The 21,622-nt window shown below is 37.3% G+C and overlaps 1 pseudogene; it reads left to right on the top strand.

Moving 5' to 3' along the window:
- The first annotated feature begins 3,591 nt into the window (after positions 1–3,591).
- Positions 3,592–3,710, top strand: LOC145508098 (5S ribosomal RNA; annotated as a pseudogene).
- Positions 3,711–21,622: the final 17,912 nt, after the last annotated feature.

Genomic DNA, 21,622 nt, shown 5'->3' with positions numbered 1-21,622 from the left:
TGCTGTTAGGCACGTAATATGTGGACTTCTTTATGTATTTATTTATTTATTTTTCCTCCCAGTTATATTGCCCTCTGAGAGTCCAAAACTCCTCACAGGCCCACCGGTGAGAGGGTTTCCTGGTATTTGGAAACTTCTCCTCTTTTATGAATTCCTCCATGGGATGGGTCTCCGTCCCTAACTCTTTTGTCTCTCTTTTTATCTTTTATATTTTGTCCTACCTCCTTTCGAAGACAATGGGCTGCCTTTCTGGGTGCCTGATGTCCTCTGCCAGTGTCCAGAAGTTGTTCTGTGGAATTTGCTCAGTGTTCAAATGTTCTTTCAATGAATTTGTGGGGGAGAAAGTGGTCTCCCCATCCTATTCCTCTGCCATCTTAGGACCGATCCCCTATAGTTGATTTTCAGTGTTCCTAGTTTCAGGCATAAAATGTAGTCATTTGATATTTTTATCGATTGTATTACATTTAAAGTTAGTAAAGCATTGATTATATTCCCTGTGTTGTATGTTACATCTTTGTATCTTATTTAGTTTATTCATGATAGTTTGTACCTCTCAGGTCCCTTCTTCCATTTTTTCCCTTCCCTATGATTCTGTCCACTCATTTGTTCTCTGTATCTGTGAGTTTCTTTCTGCTTTGCTATATTCATTCATTTTATTTTTCAGATTCCATATATAATGACAGCATGTAGTATTTGTCATTTTCTGTCTAACTTTACTAAGCATGATACTCTCCAGGTCCATCCATGTTGTTGCAAATGGCAAAATTTCATTCCTTTTTATGGCAGAGTAGTATTCCATTGTATGTATGCAAATTGTCAGTAATGCTGCTAGGAATATTAGGTTCACATATATTTTAGAATTAGTGTGTTTTTTTTTTCTTTAGATAAATATCCAGAAGTGAAATTACTGGGTCATATGGTAGTTATAATTTTAGTTTTTTAAGGAACCCCTATAATGTTTTCCATAATGGTTATATCAATTTCAATTCCCATCAACAGAGAACTAATGTTCCTTTTTTTCTATATCCTCATCTTTGCCAATATTTATTATTTCTTGAGTTTTTGATGATAGCCCTTCTGATAGGTGTGAGGTAATAGTGCGTTGTGATTTTAATTTATATTTCCATGATGATTAGTGATGTTAAGCAACTTTTCATGTGCCTGATTGCCATCTGTATGTCATCTTGAGGAAAATGTCTGTTCAAGTTTTCTTCTCATTTATTAATTGAGTCTTTTTGTGATATTTAGCTGATGAGCTCTTTATATATTTTAGATATTAACCCTTTATCAGATATAACATTTGCAAATACTTTTTCCCATTCAGTAGGTTTTATTTTTGTTTTTGCTTTGTTATATTTTTGTTTTTATTTTTGTTTTGTTGATAGTTTCCATTGCTGTGTAAAAGCTTTTAAGTCTAGTAAGATCCGTTTGTTTATTTTTGGTTTTATCTGAAAGGCAGATTAAAAAAAAAAAAGATTATGAAGACTTATTTTGGAAAGTGTACTGCCAATGTTTGCTTCTAGGAATTTCATGGCTTCTGGTTTTACATTTAGGTCTTTAACCCCTTTGGAGATTATTTCTCTATATGTTGTGAAAAATTGTTCTAATTTCATTTTTTTACATGTAACTTTCTAGTTTTCTCAACACCACTTATTGAAGAGACTGTTTTTACCCATTGTATATTTTTGCCTCTTTTGTCATAGATTAATTGACCACAAGTGAGTGGGTTTAATTCTGGACTCTCTAATCCATTGATCTATGTGCCTGTTTTAGTGCCAGTACTATACTGCTTTGATTACTGTAGCTTTGTAGTGTAGTCTGAAGTCAGGGAGTATGATACTTCCAGCTTTGTTCTTTTTTCTCAATGTTGCTTTGGTTATTCCAAGTCTTTAGTGGTCAAAAATAAAGTTAGTTTATTAGCAATATGCAGAGTGGTGGACAGCATTAGAATCAGTAGATTTCTACACTTTATTAATTGATCAAACAGAGCAAACTTTATTATAAAATTATATGTAAAACAATGGTTGCATGTGCTGTCACTGAGTCATGTACGACTCTTGCGACCCCATAGACTGTAGCCTGCTAGGCTCCTTTGTCCATTAGATTCTCCAGGCAAGAATGCTGGAGTGGGTTATCAATTTCTCCTCCAGGGGATCTTACCAACCCTGGAACCGAACCTGGGTCTCCTACATTGCAGACAGACTCTTTACTAGCTGTGCTATCAGGCAAGCCCTAGAACAATGGTTGGTATACTTCAAAAAGGAGCTAAAACTATCTATATCAACCCTTCAATCACTCAGGATCAGTTTTTCAACAGTAGCTATAATTTGGCATAACTTAAAATAATATTTCCACAGAATATATACATATATATACATCATTCGTGTGTGTGCTTAGTCTCTCACTTGTGTCTGACTCTTTCTGACCCCATGCAATGTAGCCTGCCAGGATCCTCTGTCCATGGCATTCTCTAGGCAAGAATAATGGAGTGGGTAGCCCTTCCCTTCTCCAAGGGATCTTCTCAGCTCAGGGATTGAACCCAGGTCTCCTGTATTGCAGGTAGATTCTTTACCAACTGAGCCACCAGGGAAGCCCCATATATATCATATATGTGTGTATATATGTATACACACACACACACACACACACACACATATGCGTGTGTACACACAATCTGTGTATTTTCATTTGTTTTAAGTAGATCTGCAGTTCTTCTAGACTATTTTTTTTTTTTTAAATGACTCACTTTTGGTAAAACACTTGACCTTTTGGTGGCCTGCTGAGGAAATGGTGCACATAAATTTTCATTATCATGAGTATAGTGGTACCTATTACCCTTTAATAGGTGAATTTTTCTTATCTTATGAAATGTGAGTAATCCAGAGTCTCTTTGTGTGCAAAAGTTAATAAACCTTTTAAAAGTATCAAGATTATAGTAAATTACAAAAATATTTTATATGCCTTATAAAAAGTCTTAACTTTTTAGCTAAAAGCATTACACAGACCTTGGTCTAACTCACCATTGTACTTCCGCTATTTCAATCCTGGACTTTTTAGTCTGTTCACATTGATCATTCATGTGTTCATTCATTTGTCATGCAATTAAGTGTTGTTGATGCACCACGAACATAAAATTCAAGATTTTAGCCTTTCTACAGTTTCAACCTAGCATCTGGAACACAGTAGTCAGACACAGAACAGAAAGCAGGATAAAAAGTATAAAGGAATAACTGCTAGGCAAAGGGATTGTCTAGTACTGTTTGAGATTCCTAGGATTTCTGGAAACTGCATTTATCAACCTGGAAGCTTAGGTGGAAATTGGCCTATTTGGGGATCTTTAGAATAATGAGAGTTGAAGAAAATGTTCCCAATAGAGGATTCTTAAAGAGCATGAGGTAAGAAAACAGTTCTTCCTGGAGGAGCTTAAGGAAGTTTAGTAAGCCTGGATCTCCACGAATGATCTTATTCCATCATTGGTGTCTTGGTAAACTCTTCATGAGCAGGGGTGAGGCGTATGTGTTACTTGAATTTTATGCAGATATAAGTCTGTCAGGAATAAGAATCATGATTTTTATCGCATTACCAATTCTAGATTACTGCCATACCACCCTGAATGCACCCAATCTCATCTGATCTTGAAAGCAAAGCAAGGTCAGGCCTGGTTAGTACTTGGATGGAAGACCACCTGGGAATACAGGATGCTGTTGGCTCTTTTGGGCTTCCCTGATAGCTCAGTTGGTAAAGAATCCACCTGCAGTACAGGAGACCCTGGTTTGTTTCCTGGGTCAGGAAGATCCCCTAGAGAAAGGATAGCTATCTACTCCAGTATTCTTGGGCTTCCCTTGTGGCTCAGTTGGTAAAGAATCCACGTGCAATGTGGGAGACCTGGGTTCAATTACTGGACTGGGAAGATCCCCTGGAGAAGGGAAGGGCTACCCACTCCAGTATTCTGGCCTGGAGAATTCCATGGACTGTATAATCCATGGAGTCGCAAAGAGTCGGATATGACTGAGCAACTTTCATTTTTCACTTAACACCTAATAAGTCAATCAGTTTGTTAATTCCTGTGGTCATATAGGACTTCCTGAAAATTAAGCTGTTAGTTTACAATTCAATAGGGATGTAAAAATTGTCATTTAGCATACAGTGTATTTTCCAGTGGAACCAAATTAACTGAATTATTTGTGATATTGAGCATTTCTAATTCAATTTACTTTGCTATATGCATGGTTGGAGCATGTTTTAAAAGTTGAAGCACATTTGATGCTACAAAACATATATAGCCCAGCAAGGCCAAGGAAAGAGAGAGGAACCCAGTCTTAAGTTTCTCTGGTTTGCTATAGAATGGAGTTTAGAGAATATCTTGACAGGAATGAAAGTGAATTTTGAAAGTTCCATGGTCAGCAGAAACCAGTATCTATTTTCAGTATTTGTCTTTAAATATGCCAGTGTTGTTATTTTTTTAATTCTGAAATTGGGATTTATTTGAGTAAATAAATAGGATGACATCTGATCTACTCCTCAGCTGGAAACCAGTCACCCATAATCTCATTCCTGTGTTCTTTGTACTACCTCACATTGACAACAATACTCAAATTCTGATTTTTTAACCATCATTAAGAATTTCAAATGAATTTGACAAATACCTATTCATACCTATTACTGTATCTTAAAGTATGATTTTGGGAATTCATTGGCTGTTATTTAACATTACCAAAATCTTATTAAAGTTAAATTAAATGCATCATTAGCAACTTTAATTTAAATCTTATTATTCTATATTTAAATTTTAAAAAATGCTAGTATACACTCACTGTTTCTATATCCACCAGAGTGTTTAATATTTTGATTTGAATCACTCAGTGAAAAATTAATTTTTTTAAAGAGTAAAGAAAAATGTTTTGGCTAATTGATTTCTTCCTAGTAAAATTTATTTTGTCAGGTAGAGACACTTTAAAAGATTTTTTTTTCAGAAAAATGTGACTCTCTGTACGTGATTACATCAAAGCCTACTATCCTGAAAACAAAACTGAAAGTTATGAGAATTCAAGTTATGAAATCTTAACAATTTCCCACTACTAGTGACTTTCATTGAGAAAAATAACTTAAAAAGCATTTGTTTTGTCCAAATAATTTTATAGAGGAAAATATAGAAGCAATGATTATATATGAAGAAGATAATAGGATTTTAATGTATTTCAACTATAGGTGACGTTACTTCTAAATGTGCATAATAAATATAGAGAATCATTGCTTTTTATCATTAACTGTTTCACTGAGTTTTCACATTAGCCTCATAATAAATTATGTTGAATAAATTAATTTTGTAAAGCTAGATGAACAGGAAGAGGTTCACTCAGTTTTTATGTGAAAGAAATAAAATCTTATAATTTATCTAAATAGAGTATTTTTATTATCAGAAATTCATATAGAATTTGATGTGTGAATTATGTTGTATCTGTGCAGCAAGATTATATTATGTGTTTTTTCCTCATTTCTAGTTGACCACGGAATACTTTATTTGCAGAGCATTTTATAAGCTTGGTGTAAGACTCTCTTTGAGAAATATTAACAACTTATTAAGTGAAAATAAAAAGAAAGGGATTCTTCAATTAGTTACGAGATGAATAAGTATCACTTTTTTTTTTCTGACTCAAGCTCATCACCTACTACAGTTTTGGTTAGAAGAAAATAAACAATTTTTAAAAAAATTAAATTTTTAAAGCTATTTTGCATGACCTTCATCCAAATATTCCATCCAGGATTAATACCCAAATATTTATTCAGATAACTGCTGAAACCTTCCTTTTTTTTTTCTTCCCCCTAAAAAAATACATGCTATGTTCAGTTTTGTTCACTGGAGTTTCAAAATAAGCATCTTGTTTGTTCAGTTAAGTTCAGTTCAGTCACTCAGTCGTGTTCAACTATTTGCGACCCCATGAATTGCAGCACGCCAGGCCTCCCTGTCCATCACAAACTCCTGGAGTTTATCCAAACCCATGTCCATCGAGTCGGTGATGCCATCCAACCATCTCATCCTCTGTCGTCCCCTTCTCCTCCTGCCCCCAATCCTACCCAGAATCGGGGTCTTTTCCAATCAGTCAACTCTTCGCATGAGGTGGCCAAAGTATTGGAGTTTCAGCTTCAACATCAGTCCTTCCAATGAACACCCAGGACTGATCTCCTTTAGGATGGACTGACTGGATCTCCTTGCAGTCCAAGGGACTCTCAAGAGTCTTCTCCAACACCACAGTTCAAAAGCATCAATTCTGTGGTGCTCAGCTTTTTTCACTGTCCAACTCTCACATCCATATGTGACCACTGGAAAAACCATAGCCTTGACTAGACGGAATTTTGTTGGCAAAGTAATGTCTCTGCTTTTAAATATGCTATCTAGGTTGGTCATAACCTTCCTTCCAAGGAGTAAGCATCTTTTAATTTCATGGCTGCAATCACCATTGACAGTGATTTTAGAGCTCCCCAAAATAAAGTCTGCCACTCTTTCCACTGTTTCCCCATCTATTTCCCATGAAGTGATGGGACCAGAGGCCATGATCTTAGTTTTCTGAACGTTGAGCTTTAAGCCAACTTTTTCACTCTCCTCTTTCACTTTCCTCAAGAGGCTGTTTAGTTCTTCACTTTCTGCCATAAGGGTGGTATCAGCTGCATATCTGAGGTTATTGATATTTCTCCCGGCAATCTTGATTCCAGCTTGTGTTTCTTCCAGCCCAGGGTTTCTCATGATATACTCTGCATATAAGTTAAATAAGCAGAGTGACAATATACAGCCTTGATGTACTCCTTTTCCTATGTGGAACCAGTCTCTTGTTCCATGTCCAGTTCTAACTGTTGCTTCCTGACCTGCATACAGGTTTCTCAAGAGACAGGTCAGATGGTCTGGTATTCCCATCTCTTGAAGAATTTTCCACAGTTTATTGTGATCCACACACTCAAAGGCTTTGGCATAGTCAATAAAGCAGAAAAATGTCTTTCTGGAACTCTCTTGCTTTTCCAATGATCCAGCAGATATTGGCAATTTGGTCTCTGGTTCCTCTGCCTTTTCTAAAACCAGCTTGAACATCTGGAAATTCAATGTTCACATATTGCTGAGGCCTGGCTTGGAGAATTTTTAGCATTACTTTACTAGCATGTGAGATGAGTGCAATTGTGCGGTAGTTTGAGCATTCTTCGGTATTGCCTTTCTTTGGGATTGGGATGAAAACTGACCTTTTCCAGTCCTGTGGCCACTGCTGAGTTTTCCAAATTTGCTGGCATATCGAGTGCAGCACTTTCACAGCATCACCTTTGAGGATTTGAAATAGCTCAACTGGAATTCCATCACCTCCACTAGCTTTGTTCATAGTGATGCTTTCTAAGGCCCACTTGACTTCACATTCCAGGATGTCTGGCTCTAGGTGAGTGATCACACCATCGTGATTATATGGGTCATGAAGATATTTTTGTACAGTTCTTCTGTGTATTCTTGCCACCTCTTCTTAATATCTTCTGTTTCTGTTAGGTCCATAACATTTCTGTCCTTTATCGAGCCCATCTTTGCATGAAATATTCCTTTGGTGTCTCTAATTTTCTTGAAGAGATCTCTAGTCTTTCCCAATCTGTTTGTTAAATGTACCAAAAAAAAAAGCTTAAGACAAAAGAATAGAAAAATTTTATTTTTTCTCCTTTCACCTAAAGAAAAAGCACCATGAATGAACTATTCTCACTTCCATTCACCACCAGAGAACTGACCCTACTTGGTCTCCACCAGATGTCGCTTGCCTATAAGGGTTAGAAACATCTCTTAGGAAGGACATTCTGGTATGTGATCAGAGAGAAGAAAGTGTTCTCTCTTAAAGCACCAAGATCACAGAAGGAAAATTTTTCCATTAGCCCCTTTATTTTTTCCCCAGCTTTGAGGGATAGTTGACAGTGAAAAATTGTATATATTTAAGGTTTACAAACTGGTGAACTGATACCTGTATACACTGCGAAATATTCACCACAACCAAGCCAGTATGCTGCTGCTGCTGTGCTGCTAAGTCGCTTCAGTCGTGTCCGACTCTGTGCGACCCCATAGACGGCAGCCCACCAGGCTCCGCCATCCCTGGGATTCTCCAGGCAAGAATACTGGAGTGGATTGCCATTTCCTTCTCCAGTGCATGAAAGGGAAAAGTGAAAGTGAAGTCGCTCAGTCGTGTCCGACTCTTAGCGACCCCATGGACTATAGCCTACCAGGCTCCTCCGTCCATGGGATTTCCCAGGCAAGAGTACCGGAGCAAGCCAGTATACATGCCCATTATCTCACACCTTTACCATTTTTCTTTTTCCTTCCCTTTCCTCTTTCCTCACCTCTCCCCCTCCTCCTTTTTCCCCCCAAAGTGGGAAGACCTCAAATCTACCCTTTTGGAAGATGTCAAGTACACAATACAATGTTGTCAAGTACAGTCACATTTTAGTTCACCAGTTTTTCACAATCTACTCATCTTGCATAACTGAAACTTTTTACCCTTTGACCAATGTCTCCCCATTTCCACCTTCCTCAAGTCTTGATAACCACTTTTCTACTGTTCTGATGAGTTTAACTGTGTTAAAGTCCACATATAACTAAGATCATACAGAATTTGTTTTTCTGCATCTGGCTTATTTCACTGAGCATAGCAGAGTCCAGATTAATCCATGAGGTCTCAAATGATGATTTTTTTTAAGACTGATTAATATTCCATTACATGTATATAGTACATTTTGTTTACCCACTCATCCATTAATGGACATTTAGGCTATTTCCATATCGTGGCTATTGTGAATAATGCTGAAATGAACCTTGGAGTGTAGATATTTTTTTTGTTTCCTTTGACTACATACTCAAAAACAGAATTGCTAGATGATGTAGCCTTTCTATTTTCAATCTATTTTGGAGCACTCATGTTACTTTCAGTTTATACTCCCATCAACAGTGTACAGGTTTCCTTTTTTCCCATACCCTCACCAAACTTGTTTTCTCTTGTCTTTTTTGATGATTGTCATTCTAACAGGTGTGACGTGATATCTCTTTGTGATTTTAATTTGCATTTCACTGCTTAGTGAAACTGCACACTTTTTCATATACCTGTTGGCTATTTGTGTATGTTCTTTTAAGGACTGTCTATTCAGGCTCTTTTTCCATTTTAAAATCAGGTTTTTCTTTTCTATTGTGTGGTATGACTGCCTTATATATTTTAGATATTGATACCTTATCAGATACATGGTTTGCAATTACTCTCTTCTTTTCCATAGGCTGCCTTTTCACTTTGCTTGTTTTTCCCTTTGCTGTGCAGAAGCTTGTTAGCTTGATGCAACTGGATTTGTCTGCTTTTGTTTTGTTGCCTATGTTTTTGGTGTGACATCTAAAAATCATTTTTCAGACCAATATCATTAAGCTCTAGCCCTGTGTTTTCTTATAGGGGTTTTATGGTTTCAGATCTTAAATTTAAATATCTAACGCATTTTGAATTGATTTTCTATTTGATGTGAGATTAGGGTTCAATTTCATTCTTCTGTGGTTATTCAGTTTTTCCAACACTATTTATTGAAGAGACTCTCGTTTCCCCACTCTTGGCACCTTTGTCAAGGATTAGTTAACTGTAAATGCATAGATTTATTTCAGTCTGTCTATACTGTTCCATCGGCCCATATGTCTGTTTCTATGCCAAGATCATGTTGTTTTGATTACTCTACTTTTGTAGTGAGTTTTGAAATAGAGAGTATGATATCTTTAGCTTTGTTCTTCTTGCTCAGGAATGATTGGCTATTGGCTATTTGAAAACTTTGTAGTTCCATATGAGTTTTAGTGTTTTTCATTTTTCTATTTCTTTAAAGAATGGAATTAAGATTTTAATTGGGATTACATTGGATTTATAGATCATTTTGGGTAGTATAGACTGTTTGCATGCATGTATGCTAAGTTACTTCAGTCATGTCTGACTCTCTGTGACCCCATGGACTATAGCCCACCAGGCTCCTCTGTCCATGGGATTCTCTAGGCAAGAATACTGGAATGGGTTGCCATGTCTTCCTCCAGGGGATCTTCCAGACCCAGGGATCAAACCTGCATCTCTTCTATTTCCTGCATTGGCAGGTGGGATCTTTATCACTAGCACCACCTAGGAAGTCCCAGCTTTAACAATATTAATTCTTCCAATCTATAAATGCAGGATGTCTTTCCTTTTATTTGTGTCTTCTTAAATTCCTTCATCAATGACTCCTTTCCCATGGGCCCCATGATGTTACTATTGAGACCTAATGCAAAAAAAAAAAGAAAATACTTATGGTATGAGAATAAAGTGCTAGTTTTTTGCCAAACTTTGTGAGGATGTCATTTTGTCCCTAGCCTTACTAGTTCTTCTGCTTCCTGGGGGTAAATTGAAAGGCTAAGACTTGAAATCTACTATAATTTTAGGAGAAAAGAAGTCAGAATATGGCCAAAATTTCAGCTCTCTACTTTAGACCAAATCATTAATAGATGATTATACAACATTGGTCTTCCTATTAGGCTCAGAAAATAAGGAATCTGCCTGAAATGTGGGAGACCTGGGTTCATCCCTAGGTCAGGACAATGCCTTAGAGAAGAGAATGGCTACCCATTCCAGTATTCTTCCATGGAGAATTCCATAGACAGAGGATCCTGGTGGGCTACAGACCATGGGATCATAAAGAGTTGGACACAACTGAAAGACTAACACTTCACTTAAGACAACATTAGTGTCTCGTCTATAATTTCAGTTATCTGTGTTAAATATGTTTACTGACTCCTCTAAATCTATAAAGTAGGCCATTGTCTCAGATGACCCTGTGAAAATTTCATATTAAAATTTGTCATTTTGAAATTAGTATGACAAGTATCTATTGATTTTGATATACCAGAAAATGCCCTTCATATTTAAATATGCTGATAATAGCTTTAAAATGTCTATTTCCATGCAATGTAAATATTGTCAAATTTTATGTTGATAATGTCACTGCCTTGTTTCTTTTTTCTTGTGCTATAAATCCAGATGTGGCAACATCTGGTGGTGTTTTACATATATACTAAGTGCAATTTTATTTTAAGAATGATTCATTCATTTACTCATTCATTCAACTAATACTGTATTGTTTATTTACTTCTTGTCACATATTAAGATAATGAAGTGTAACTTTATTATTATTATTGTCTACAATTTTTCTTACCATTCGTGCACTGGTTACAAAACAAAGGAAGAAAAAGAATATGAATTTTCTATAGGGTATAAATATTCTGCACTATCAATCTGTATATTTGAATGGAGATGTATGTGTACAACTTTCAGTGTCCTATATCTCTTAACACCCTCGGAACATCTTGATATTTCTTCACAATTTTCACACTTCTTTCCTCATTTAGAAGCAAACAGTTATTTTTATCATTACTCCTGCATCCTAATACACAGGCATGTAACTTCATTGCTCTCAGTCACATGTTCCTGCTTGCGACGGACCCTGATATTTGGGGAGATGGCAGTATGCATGGAAGCCATTGTGAGGCAGGTAGCAGCGCATGTACAGGTCTGGGTGGGCTGGTAGCACCTCTTGACTGAGGCAAAGGGAGCTGAGTTTTCAATATTACCAGGAGTGTCAGTAGTCATCCTAGAGTTATTTTGAATTGTAGTTCTTAAAGTAATTTCTGGAAGCTCAGCTGGCTGCTGCTAAGTCGCTTCAGTTGTGTCCGACTCTGTGCGACCCCAGAGACGGCAGCCCACCAGGCTCCTTTGTCCCTGGGATTCTCCAGGCAAGAATATTGGAGTGGGTTGCCATTTGCTTCTCCAATGCATGCATGCATGCTAAGTCGCTTCAGTTGTGTCCAACTCTGTGCGACCCCATGGACAGCAGCCCACCAGGCTCCTCTGTCCACAGGATTCTCTAGGCAAGAATACTGGAGTGGATTGCCATTTCCTTCTCCAAAGCTCAGCTTGAGTTGGTCAAATTTTTATCTTCTTACTAACACACAAAAAAATTTTTTTTCTGTGTAACCCAGCATGAATGCATTATTTTTCCTACAGTAAGAACTCTGTCAGAGATAAAGTGACTCAACTAGATTTTCTAAGAAAGGGCACTGGACTTGTGCTAAAATGAATCAGTGTATTTCTTGCCCTTGGCATCAGTGGCCATAGTAAGATTTCACCTCATTAGAGGCAATGAATTGAATTCTAAGAATTTTGTTTGAATAACCAAGACATGAGATTTTCATTGCCTCTAGGTTAGCCTGCACAAGTTGGGACTAAACCTGGATTATGTCAGCCTGGGGGTCATCTCTACTTAACAATGAGACAAGATAGGGTGGGGGATAAAATAATACCCTAACAAAGTCATTTGATCCCGGGATCCAATTTTATCTCAAATCAGACATACTCCTGGAATTTTCACTTATGAAAATAAATACAATTCTTACTTTGTTTAATTAACTTTGCTTTGGGGTTCTGCCGTTTTCAAAAATGTTTTAAAATATCACATATAAGAACTAGTGCTATAAAAATGAACATAAAGTGTTCTTGCTTTGGAAAAGTAAGAAAGGCAGATTTTTAAACAAAGAAAAATGTAATGCCTGCTAGAATAAAGGTTTTTCAAAAGTCTGTGGGGCAAAATACAGCTTTTGTGGAAACCTACAGCAACTGGAAAGATTAATTATCAAGGAGAATATTTAATTGCTCTCAAAAGAATTGTCAAAAGTTAATAGAATAAGTAATTGACAGGACCAGAAGAAATGTCCTGAAAAGCCTCAAAGTAGACCACAAAATCTGGAGAAATAGAAGAAAACGTAACAAACAAACAAACAAAAACTCAGTGATGTAATCCAAATCTTCCTCTTAAGCCCTCCTTACTTCCTCTGCTACGTTATTACTTTAATGGAGTAATGCACTTTGCAGCACCTACTCAAAATTTCCCTGAAGTCCATTCAGCATTCTTGTTGGTTGCTCATGTTTCATAATGAGGCACAAGAGCTCAGAGTCACAATGCACAGAAGTAAATGCTTGGTCTTTTATGAACAAGACAATCAAATAAATCTTGTACATCTTTTCTTGAAATCTAAACAATCATAGTTCTTTATTAAGGTGAAACAAAATGTCAAATGTACCTTCAAGAACCAGTTTTGTTCTTAAAAGGTACAATCATATAATTAATCACCTTGATCATCCTGAAATGATAGTGTTACCACTAGCTTGAACATCTGACTCTGCAGACAAAGTTTTTCCTTTATTAAAAGATTGAAGTAGCCTCTTGAAATAATTTTATCAGAATAGAAAATCCATTAAGTTGAAGTATGTGGTTCTCAAACTGTCTTGGTAATAAGCAATATTCAAGTCATTCTTTTAAGAAACAATCCTCTCAGGATGAATGAGAATTCTTTAAAAAAAAATAGTGACAATGATAGTTGCTATCAGAGTACATTTTTCCTAGTATTAAAAGATAATGAAAGTAGACAGTGGTGGGTAGACTGATATTCATCTGTGCCCTTAAAAGAGGACATGTGATTTTTTTTTTTATTGAAGAACAAAGTATATAGTAGAGACTATTGAATTCTACTTTTATAATATGAAATGAACCTGAATATAAGAGTTTAAATGAAAATGCTGAAAAATGAATAGGCTATATTTTTGATGACATTGAGACAACAGAGAACAAAAGGCAGAAAGCTAGAGTGAGAAAAAAAAATAGATGAATAAAAGAACTTATTTCCTAAGAACCTTAGCCAAGACATAAATCAACTGAAATACTAAAGTGTCTAATATGAATAAATAGGACACTAACATTAAAGATGATGGGGTGATTCAGAGAGGTAACAGTTAGCAATAGTTTTCATTAGGATATGAATTTTACTGAGGAAATGTGATTTCAGAGAGGAGCAGATTACTTTTCAAAAAGCTTCAAATCAACTAATAACTCAGTAAAAGAAGTAGGCGAAGATAAAAACTTGGATTTATAAGGGCACTTTATTCTGAGGGATTCAAAATGCTTTATATATTGCTGCTCCTCTCTTTAGGTTTTAAGGTGCTTACTTTTAGAGGTATATTAGTACTTCCCAAGTATTTGAGAGCATGTCACTTATTAGTACCCTGTACACTGAGCAACTGAGATTGTCCAAAGTAAGTAACTGACATAATTGGCACAGTAATCAGGGAGACAAGTGACACTCGTGAACATTAGAATTACTGAGAGCATATCTGTCTAATACAACAGATAATTCTTGTTGCTCATCTACTGCATTCTAAGATAGTTTCATATTTTAACTCTTGAGTCTGCATGATAATATTATGAGATGGCTATTAATGTCACTGTTATTTTAAGGATGAGGAAAATGAGGTGCAGATAGAAAGTCTAGCAACTTTCCCAAGTCATAGTACCTGAGAAAGGCATGAAAACTGAATGTCCAGATTTCATGTCCATAATGATGATGACTCTCTGCCTCTTTATGTATTCTAGACTTGGTCAAACAAGGGCATTCAAGACAAGGACAGAAAAATGTGGATTTTCTGGCTCTTATCTCTTTTTATTTTTTTTGAATTTATTTTTTAAATGGAGAAAGAATGCTTTACAACATTGTGTTGATTTCTCCCGTACAACTACACAAATCAGCCATACTTCTACATATATCATGTCCCTCTTGGGCCTTCTTCCTCTTATCATTTTAGAAAATGGAAAGGAAAATGTCTTCCATGACATCTTAAGAGTTCAGTGCAAAAGACATGCCCACTCCTAGATCAGTCACTAGTAAATGTAAAGAGAATGATTAGGAATAACTTTACTCAACCCTAATTTATCCATGAATCATTTACTGGGTCTTGGCACCGCGTCAGAGTATTAGACAAAATCCTGTGTATTTTGCCGGATTTCTTTTCTTTCTCTTGGTTAGTGTTCTGTTCCTTTCTTGTCATTTCTTCACTCCCAGGTTATTAGCAAACATGTGGTCTGGCTTCCAGAGCAGCTGCTGAGGAGTCCCAGACAAAATGCAAAAACATAGAGATTGTAACTCTTCATTAGATAAACTTCAGTCAGTTAGAAATGAGGGAAGCTAAGGAGAGATCGGGAGATTAGGAGAGATCAGGCAGTCAAATCCCCCCTCCTTCTCTCTTCACTGAACTGCTTGGAGATTTCCCTTTGCCAAGGAATTGAAACGCAATCAAAGCACTTGCTGAACAGCCACCTTATGGTTCCTCCGTAGCTTCCTGAGACACGGTCATCACCACCAGCACAATATTAAATAGCTTTTTATCTTTTGATCTTTCACTTGTCTCACTTCCTGTTTTGTCCTCATACTTACATCCCTAAAGAGCATCTTTCCAGTCATCACAGTTTAATCTTTATCTCAGGCTCTGCCTCTAGAGGAGTGGGGCTAATACAGCACCAAATTATGTTAATAGAATTCAGGGTGCCTGGTGTGTTGCAGTTCATGGAGTTGCAAGGAATTGGACATGACAGCAACTGAATGACAACTACCAAAGAAAGAGGTGTTTGTTCAATAGGCAGATAGAGGGCTATGCCATTGCTTTAAGTTAGTAACTGACAGAGCCACTTCAAGCTTTGGTTTGTCAAGCTCCATATACTGTATTCCTAAATACTTGACAAAATTGTACTAACATAAGTACATATGTAATCATTGAAGTTATTACAGAAATTCCAGGTATAATTGCAGGACCAGATATTAGGTTTCCTCTGGCTCTGTTTTATGTTCAGAAGGGGCGGGGGGCAGATATATTCTAGGAACCAGTAACCTTTCCCCATGAGACCTTACCTGCCAATCCTGGTAATTATCCCCAGCCTGAGAGTTTGATGGACATTTGTCTTTCCCTCCTTAGTAGCTATAATTAATGTTCTGTGCTACACAGCAATCTCCTGGGATGAAAATCATCTCGATGGTGATGCTTTATCTCTCCAGTTCACCAGGTGTGCTCTCACAGAGAGTGCAAAATTGAATTATATAAAAAGCCTGCACCTTAATTTATAGTCTGAAATAATGTTATCAACCAGTCTACTTATATGCAATAACAATTAGAAATAATAACAGTGATAGAATGATAACTCTAACCTATTTGATTTTGGACCTGTGATTGTATGTCATTATTTCTATCAATCACCAGTTAATATTCTCAGAACTATCATTAATTTCATTATTTTGTACTGTCCCTGTGATGGTCAAACTGTAAAGGCATGGGACAGTCAAGTGGCTATGGGTGGGGTTTTCAGCATCAAAGGTGATATTAGTGTTTCTCAGGTTGCCATTTTATCAGAAGCAGTAGCTTTCTGTACCTAAAGCTGAAAAGAATTATGCCTTGGTTTGTAGCCAATGGAATAGAAGAGGTAAATGGAGATCTATAGAGGCCATTGGGGAGTGACAGACTGATCTGATTTGCAACTGATTTGCAGTTTTAACAGGAGTGAGTTTCACCACTGTACAATATTCCCTAACCGTAACTAATCCAAGGACTGCTGGGGACCTTTCCTCACCATACGCCCACAACATCTTAGAGACTCATGGAACATGTTTCTGAGGCTGTAGGACCACTGAAAAGGAATTTACACTTGGAGCAGTTCACTTAATTCCAGCAAAGCCTCCTCCCTTGAGCAGATTTCACTTGTAGGATCAGCCACTGTGATACTCAGGAAATAGTGTAAAAAAATCCCATCAGATAACAATGAGAATAGTTAATGTCAATACAAGTGCTCTATGGTGGTAGTCACTTGAATGGAGATAGTGACTCTGCCAGCATTGGCCTCTCTCCATTTTATTTTATTATTAAATTTAAGTACAGTTGATTTATAATGTGTTAGTTTCTGATGTGTAATAAAGTGATTGAGTTATATATATAAATATACATATACTTTTTCATATTCTTTTTCCATTGTGGTTTATCACAGGATATTAACTATAGTCCCCTGTGCTATACAATAGGACCTTGTTGATAATCTATTTTATATACAGTAGTGTGTATATGCTGCTGCTGCTGCTAAGTCACTTCAGTCATGTCCGACTATGTGCGGCCCCATAGAAGGCAGCCCACCAGGCTCCTCCCTCCCTGGGATTCTTCAGGCAAGAACACTGGAGTGGGCTGCTATTGCCTTCTCCAATGCATAAAAGTGAAAAGTGAAAGTGAAGCCGCTCAGTCATGTCCGACTCTTAGCGACCCCATGGACTGTACCCTACCCAGCTACTCTGTCCATGGGATGGTCCAGGCAAGAGTACTGGAGTGGGTTGCCATTTCCTTCTCAAAGTGTGTATATGTTAATCCCAAATTCCTAATTTATCACCCCCATCCCATCCGCTTTTCCCTTTGGTAACTATAAGTGTTTTCTGTTTTGTGAAGAAGGCAATTTGTATTATATTTTAGGTTCCACATGTAAATGATACCATATGATACTTTTCTTTCTCTATCTGACTTACTTCACTTAGGATGATAATCTCTAGGTCCATCCATGTTGCTACAAACTGCATTATGACATTCTTTTTTATTGATGAAAGTGAAGGAGGAGAGTGAAAAAGTTGGCTTAAAGCTCAACATTCAGAAAACTAAGATCATGGCATCCAGTCCCATCACTTCATGGGAAATAGATGGGGAAACAGTGGCTGACTTTATTTTTCTGGGCTCCAAAATCACTGCAGATGGTGATTGCAGCCATGAAATTAAAAGACGCTTACTCCTTGGAAGGCAGGTTATGACCAACCTAGACAGCATATTAAAAAGCAGAGACATTACATTGTCAACAGAAGTCGGCTAGTCAAGGCTATGGTTTTTCCAGTGGTCATGTATGGATGTGAGCGCTGGACTATAAAGAAATCTGAGCGCCAAAGAATTGATGCTTTTGAACTGTGGTGTTGGAGAAGACTCTTAAGAGTCCCTTGGACTCAAGGAGATCCAGCCAGTCCATCCTAAAGGATATCAGTCCTGGGTGTTCATTGGAAGGATTGATGTTGAAGCTGAAACTCCAATACTTCGGCCACCTGATGCGAAGAGCTGACTCATTTGAAAAGACCCTGATGCTGGGAAAGATTGGGGGCAGGAGGAGAAGGGGACTACAGAGGATGAGATGGTTGGATGGCATCACCGACTCGATGGACATGGATTTGGGTGGACTCCGGGAGTTGGTGATGGACAAGGAGGCCTGGTATGCTGCAATTCATGGGATCGCAAAGAGTCGGACATGACTGAATGACTGAACTGAACTGAACTGAATAGTCCATTGTGTGTGTGTCTGTGTGTATTACATTAGTTCTTTATCCATTCGTCTATTGATGGACATTTCCATTATTTACATTGCTTTAGGTTCTGTATGTTGGTCCATATGATTCCAGGCCATGCCTTGATGCTGTTTTGAATACGTGGATACTGCTTATAGGTGTAAGAGTTTTGTTGTCCATTATTTTCCCTGTCAGTTTTCTCCAACCTTACCCACTAGGATTACCCTGTTGTAGTTCCTTGTCTTAGGCCCCCACTGGCTTTTGTATAGTCACATCATACCCGCTTTCTTCTCCTGCTTACATAAAATTTATTTGGTGTCTGAAGAGGGTGGGTCAGCTTGGATTTTCCAATAGTCTCTGCAGTATTTTGCTAAAGATTTACACACTTCCCTTCTTTAAAGGAAGGTATTCTCTCAACCATATCTTGCTTTTGCATAACAAAACAGAGCAAAAATGACTTATACAATTTTCCTCTGATGTAGGATTCAAGGACCTATTTTGGAAATTCAAAGGAGAATATTTCCTTCTCTTTCTTATTAAATTTCTATTCCAGCAAGGCTAATTCTTCACTATAAGTGAGTACCAAAAGACTAAGATTAATATGTTAAGATTTTATCTTCAGAATGCGTAAGAGTGACTACAATCCAATATACATATGTGTGGAAAGAAAATTTGCAAATGATGGTCCTGTCAGAGCTGTCATAATGTGAGTGTTTAGGTTATGTCCTTGCATTTTATACCTCCTTTTCTCTTTACTACCTTCCTTTATTCCCTTTATAATGAACCTGATCATCCAACTAACACTTGAGCATTCTTATAACACGCATTATAAAATTATTCATTCATTAACTGTACTGATGATTATGATCAAAATATCATGCTATCAGACAAAATGAGTGGTAGTTGAATCTAGAGATGCTAATGAGATCTTGAGTATTTTATTTAATGCTGAGTACTAGTTGAAGCCCAAAAAACTTTATATACATTTTTTTTTCACTTAAATGTTGGAGCTGTATTACAAACTGAGGAATTTGTGATAAACGAAGTTGTGCTTATTGCAATGGTGATTATTTTTATCAGTGTCTACCATATTGGAATGTCCAGTGAACCAATTAACCAAGCATTGTCTCTTTTACTTAGTTCTTCATCGTGTGGCACATATTGAGTGTCCTTTAGAGTCATGATTTGAAAGGGATTTTTAAAAGCTTGTTACATTGCTCAAATATTATTAATCTGAATCTCATCAAGTCTTTAGTTGGGAGTCATAGAAATTTAGGGGGAATGTTGTACCTAGAAGAACTGTAGGATGAAGTCAGCCAAATCCAGAATAAGGGAACTTCCACAGAGCAGTTCTGTCAAAAAAAAAAAATAAACATCTTTAAAAGAGGAAGCTGTTAGAGATTGAATTTTGAAGAAACATCAACAATTGCCATTAGCAGACCTTATTGTTTTAAACAAACAAAAAGCTGAAAAAAGCATTTAATTAAAAATTAGGAATATATATTTATATTATCCATTCAGGTATGACCTAGATCAAATCCCTTATGAGTATACAGTAGAAGTGACAAATAGATTTAAGGGACTAGATCTGATAGACAGAGTGCCTGATGAACCATGGACAGAGGTTCATGACATTGTACAGGAGACAGGGATCAGAACCATCCCCATGAAAAAGAAATGCAAAAAAGCAAAATGGCTGTCTGAGGAGGCCTTACAGATAGCTGGGAAGAGAAGAGAAGTGAAAAGCAAAGGAGAAAAGGAAAGGTATTACCATCTGAATGCAGAGTTCCAAAGAATCGCAAGCAGAGATAAGAAAGCCTTACTCAGTGATCAATGCAAAGAAATAGAGGAAAACAACAGATTGGGAAAGACTAGAGATCTCTTTAAGAAAATTAGAGATAGCAAAGGAACATTTCATGCAAAGATGGGCTCGATAAAGGACAGAAATGGTATGGACCTAACAGAAGCAGAAGATATTAAGAAGAGGTGGCAAGAATACACATAAGAACTGTACAAAAAAGATCTTCATGACCCAGATAATCACGATGGTGTGATCACTCACCTAGAGCCAGACATCCTGGAATGTGAAGTCAAGTGGGCCTTAGAAAGCATCACTATGAACAAAGGTAGTGGAGGTGATGGAAATCCAGTTGAACTATTTCAAATCCTCAAAGGTGATGCTGTGAAAGTGCTGCACTCAATATGCCAGCAAATTTGGAAAACTCAGCAGTGGCCACAGGACTGGAAAAGGTCAGTTTTCGTTCCAATCCCAAAGAAAGGCAATGCCAAAGAATGTTCAAACTACCGCACAATTGCACTCATCTCACATGCTAGTAAGGTAATGCTCAAAATTCTCCAAGCCAGGCATCAGCAATATGTGAACGGTGAATTTCCAGATGTTCAAGCTGGTTTTAGAAAAGGCAGAGGAACCAGAGATCAAATTGCCAATATCCTCTGGATCATCAAAAAAGCAAGAGAGTTCCAGAAAGACATCTATTTCTGCTTTATTGACTATGCCAAAGACTTTGACTGTGTGGATCACAATAAACTGTGGAAAATTCTTCAGGAGATGGGAATACCAGACCATCTGACCTGTCTCTTGAGAAACCTGTATGCAGGTCAGGAAGCAACAGTTAGAACTGGACATGGAACAACAGACCGGTTCCACATAGGAAAAGGAGTACGTCAAGGCTGTATATTGTCACTCTGCTTATTTAACTTCTATGCAGAGTACATCATGAGAAACGCTGGGTTGGAAGAAACACAAGCTGGAATCAAGATTGCCGGGAGAAATATCAATAACCTCAGATATGCAGATGACACCACCCTTATGGCAGAAAGTGAAGAAGAACTAAAGAGCCTCTTGATGAAAGTGAAAGAGGAGAGTGGAAAAGTTGGCTTAAAGCTCAACGTTCAGAAAACTAAGATCATGGCATCTGGTCCCATCACTCCATGGGAAATAGATTGGGAAACAGTGGAAACAGTGTCAGACTTTATTTTTTGGGGCTCCAAAATCACTGCTGATGGTGATTACAGCCATGAAATTAAAAGACGCTTACTCCTTGGAAGGAAGGTTATGGCCAACCTAGATAGCATATTTAAAAGCAGAGACATTACTTTGCCAACAAAAGTCGGTCTAGTCAAGGCTATGGTTTTTCCAATGGTCATGTATGGATGTGAGAGTTGGATGGTGAAGAAAGCTGAGCGCCGCAGAATTGATGCTTTTGAGCTGTGGTGTTGGCGAAGACTTTTGAGATTCCCTTGGACTGCAAGGAGATCCAATCAATCCATCCTAAACGAGATGAATCCTGGGTGTTCATTGGAAGGACTGATGTTGAAGCTGAAACTCCAATACTTTGGCCACCTCATGCGAAGTGTTGACTCATTGGAAAAGACCCT

The sequence above is a fragment of the Giraffa tippelskirchi genome, chromosome 5, assembly GCF_054371585.1.
Source record: "Giraffa tippelskirchi isolate mGirTip1 chromosome 5, T2T-mGirTip1v1.2.pri, whole genome shotgun sequence".
Classification (NCBI taxonomy): Eukaryota; Metazoa; Chordata; class Mammalia; order Artiodactyla; family Giraffidae; genus Giraffa; species Giraffa tippelskirchi.
Note: the sequence above shows the minus strand (reverse complement) of the source record. Positions and strands in the feature narration are given on the sequence as shown.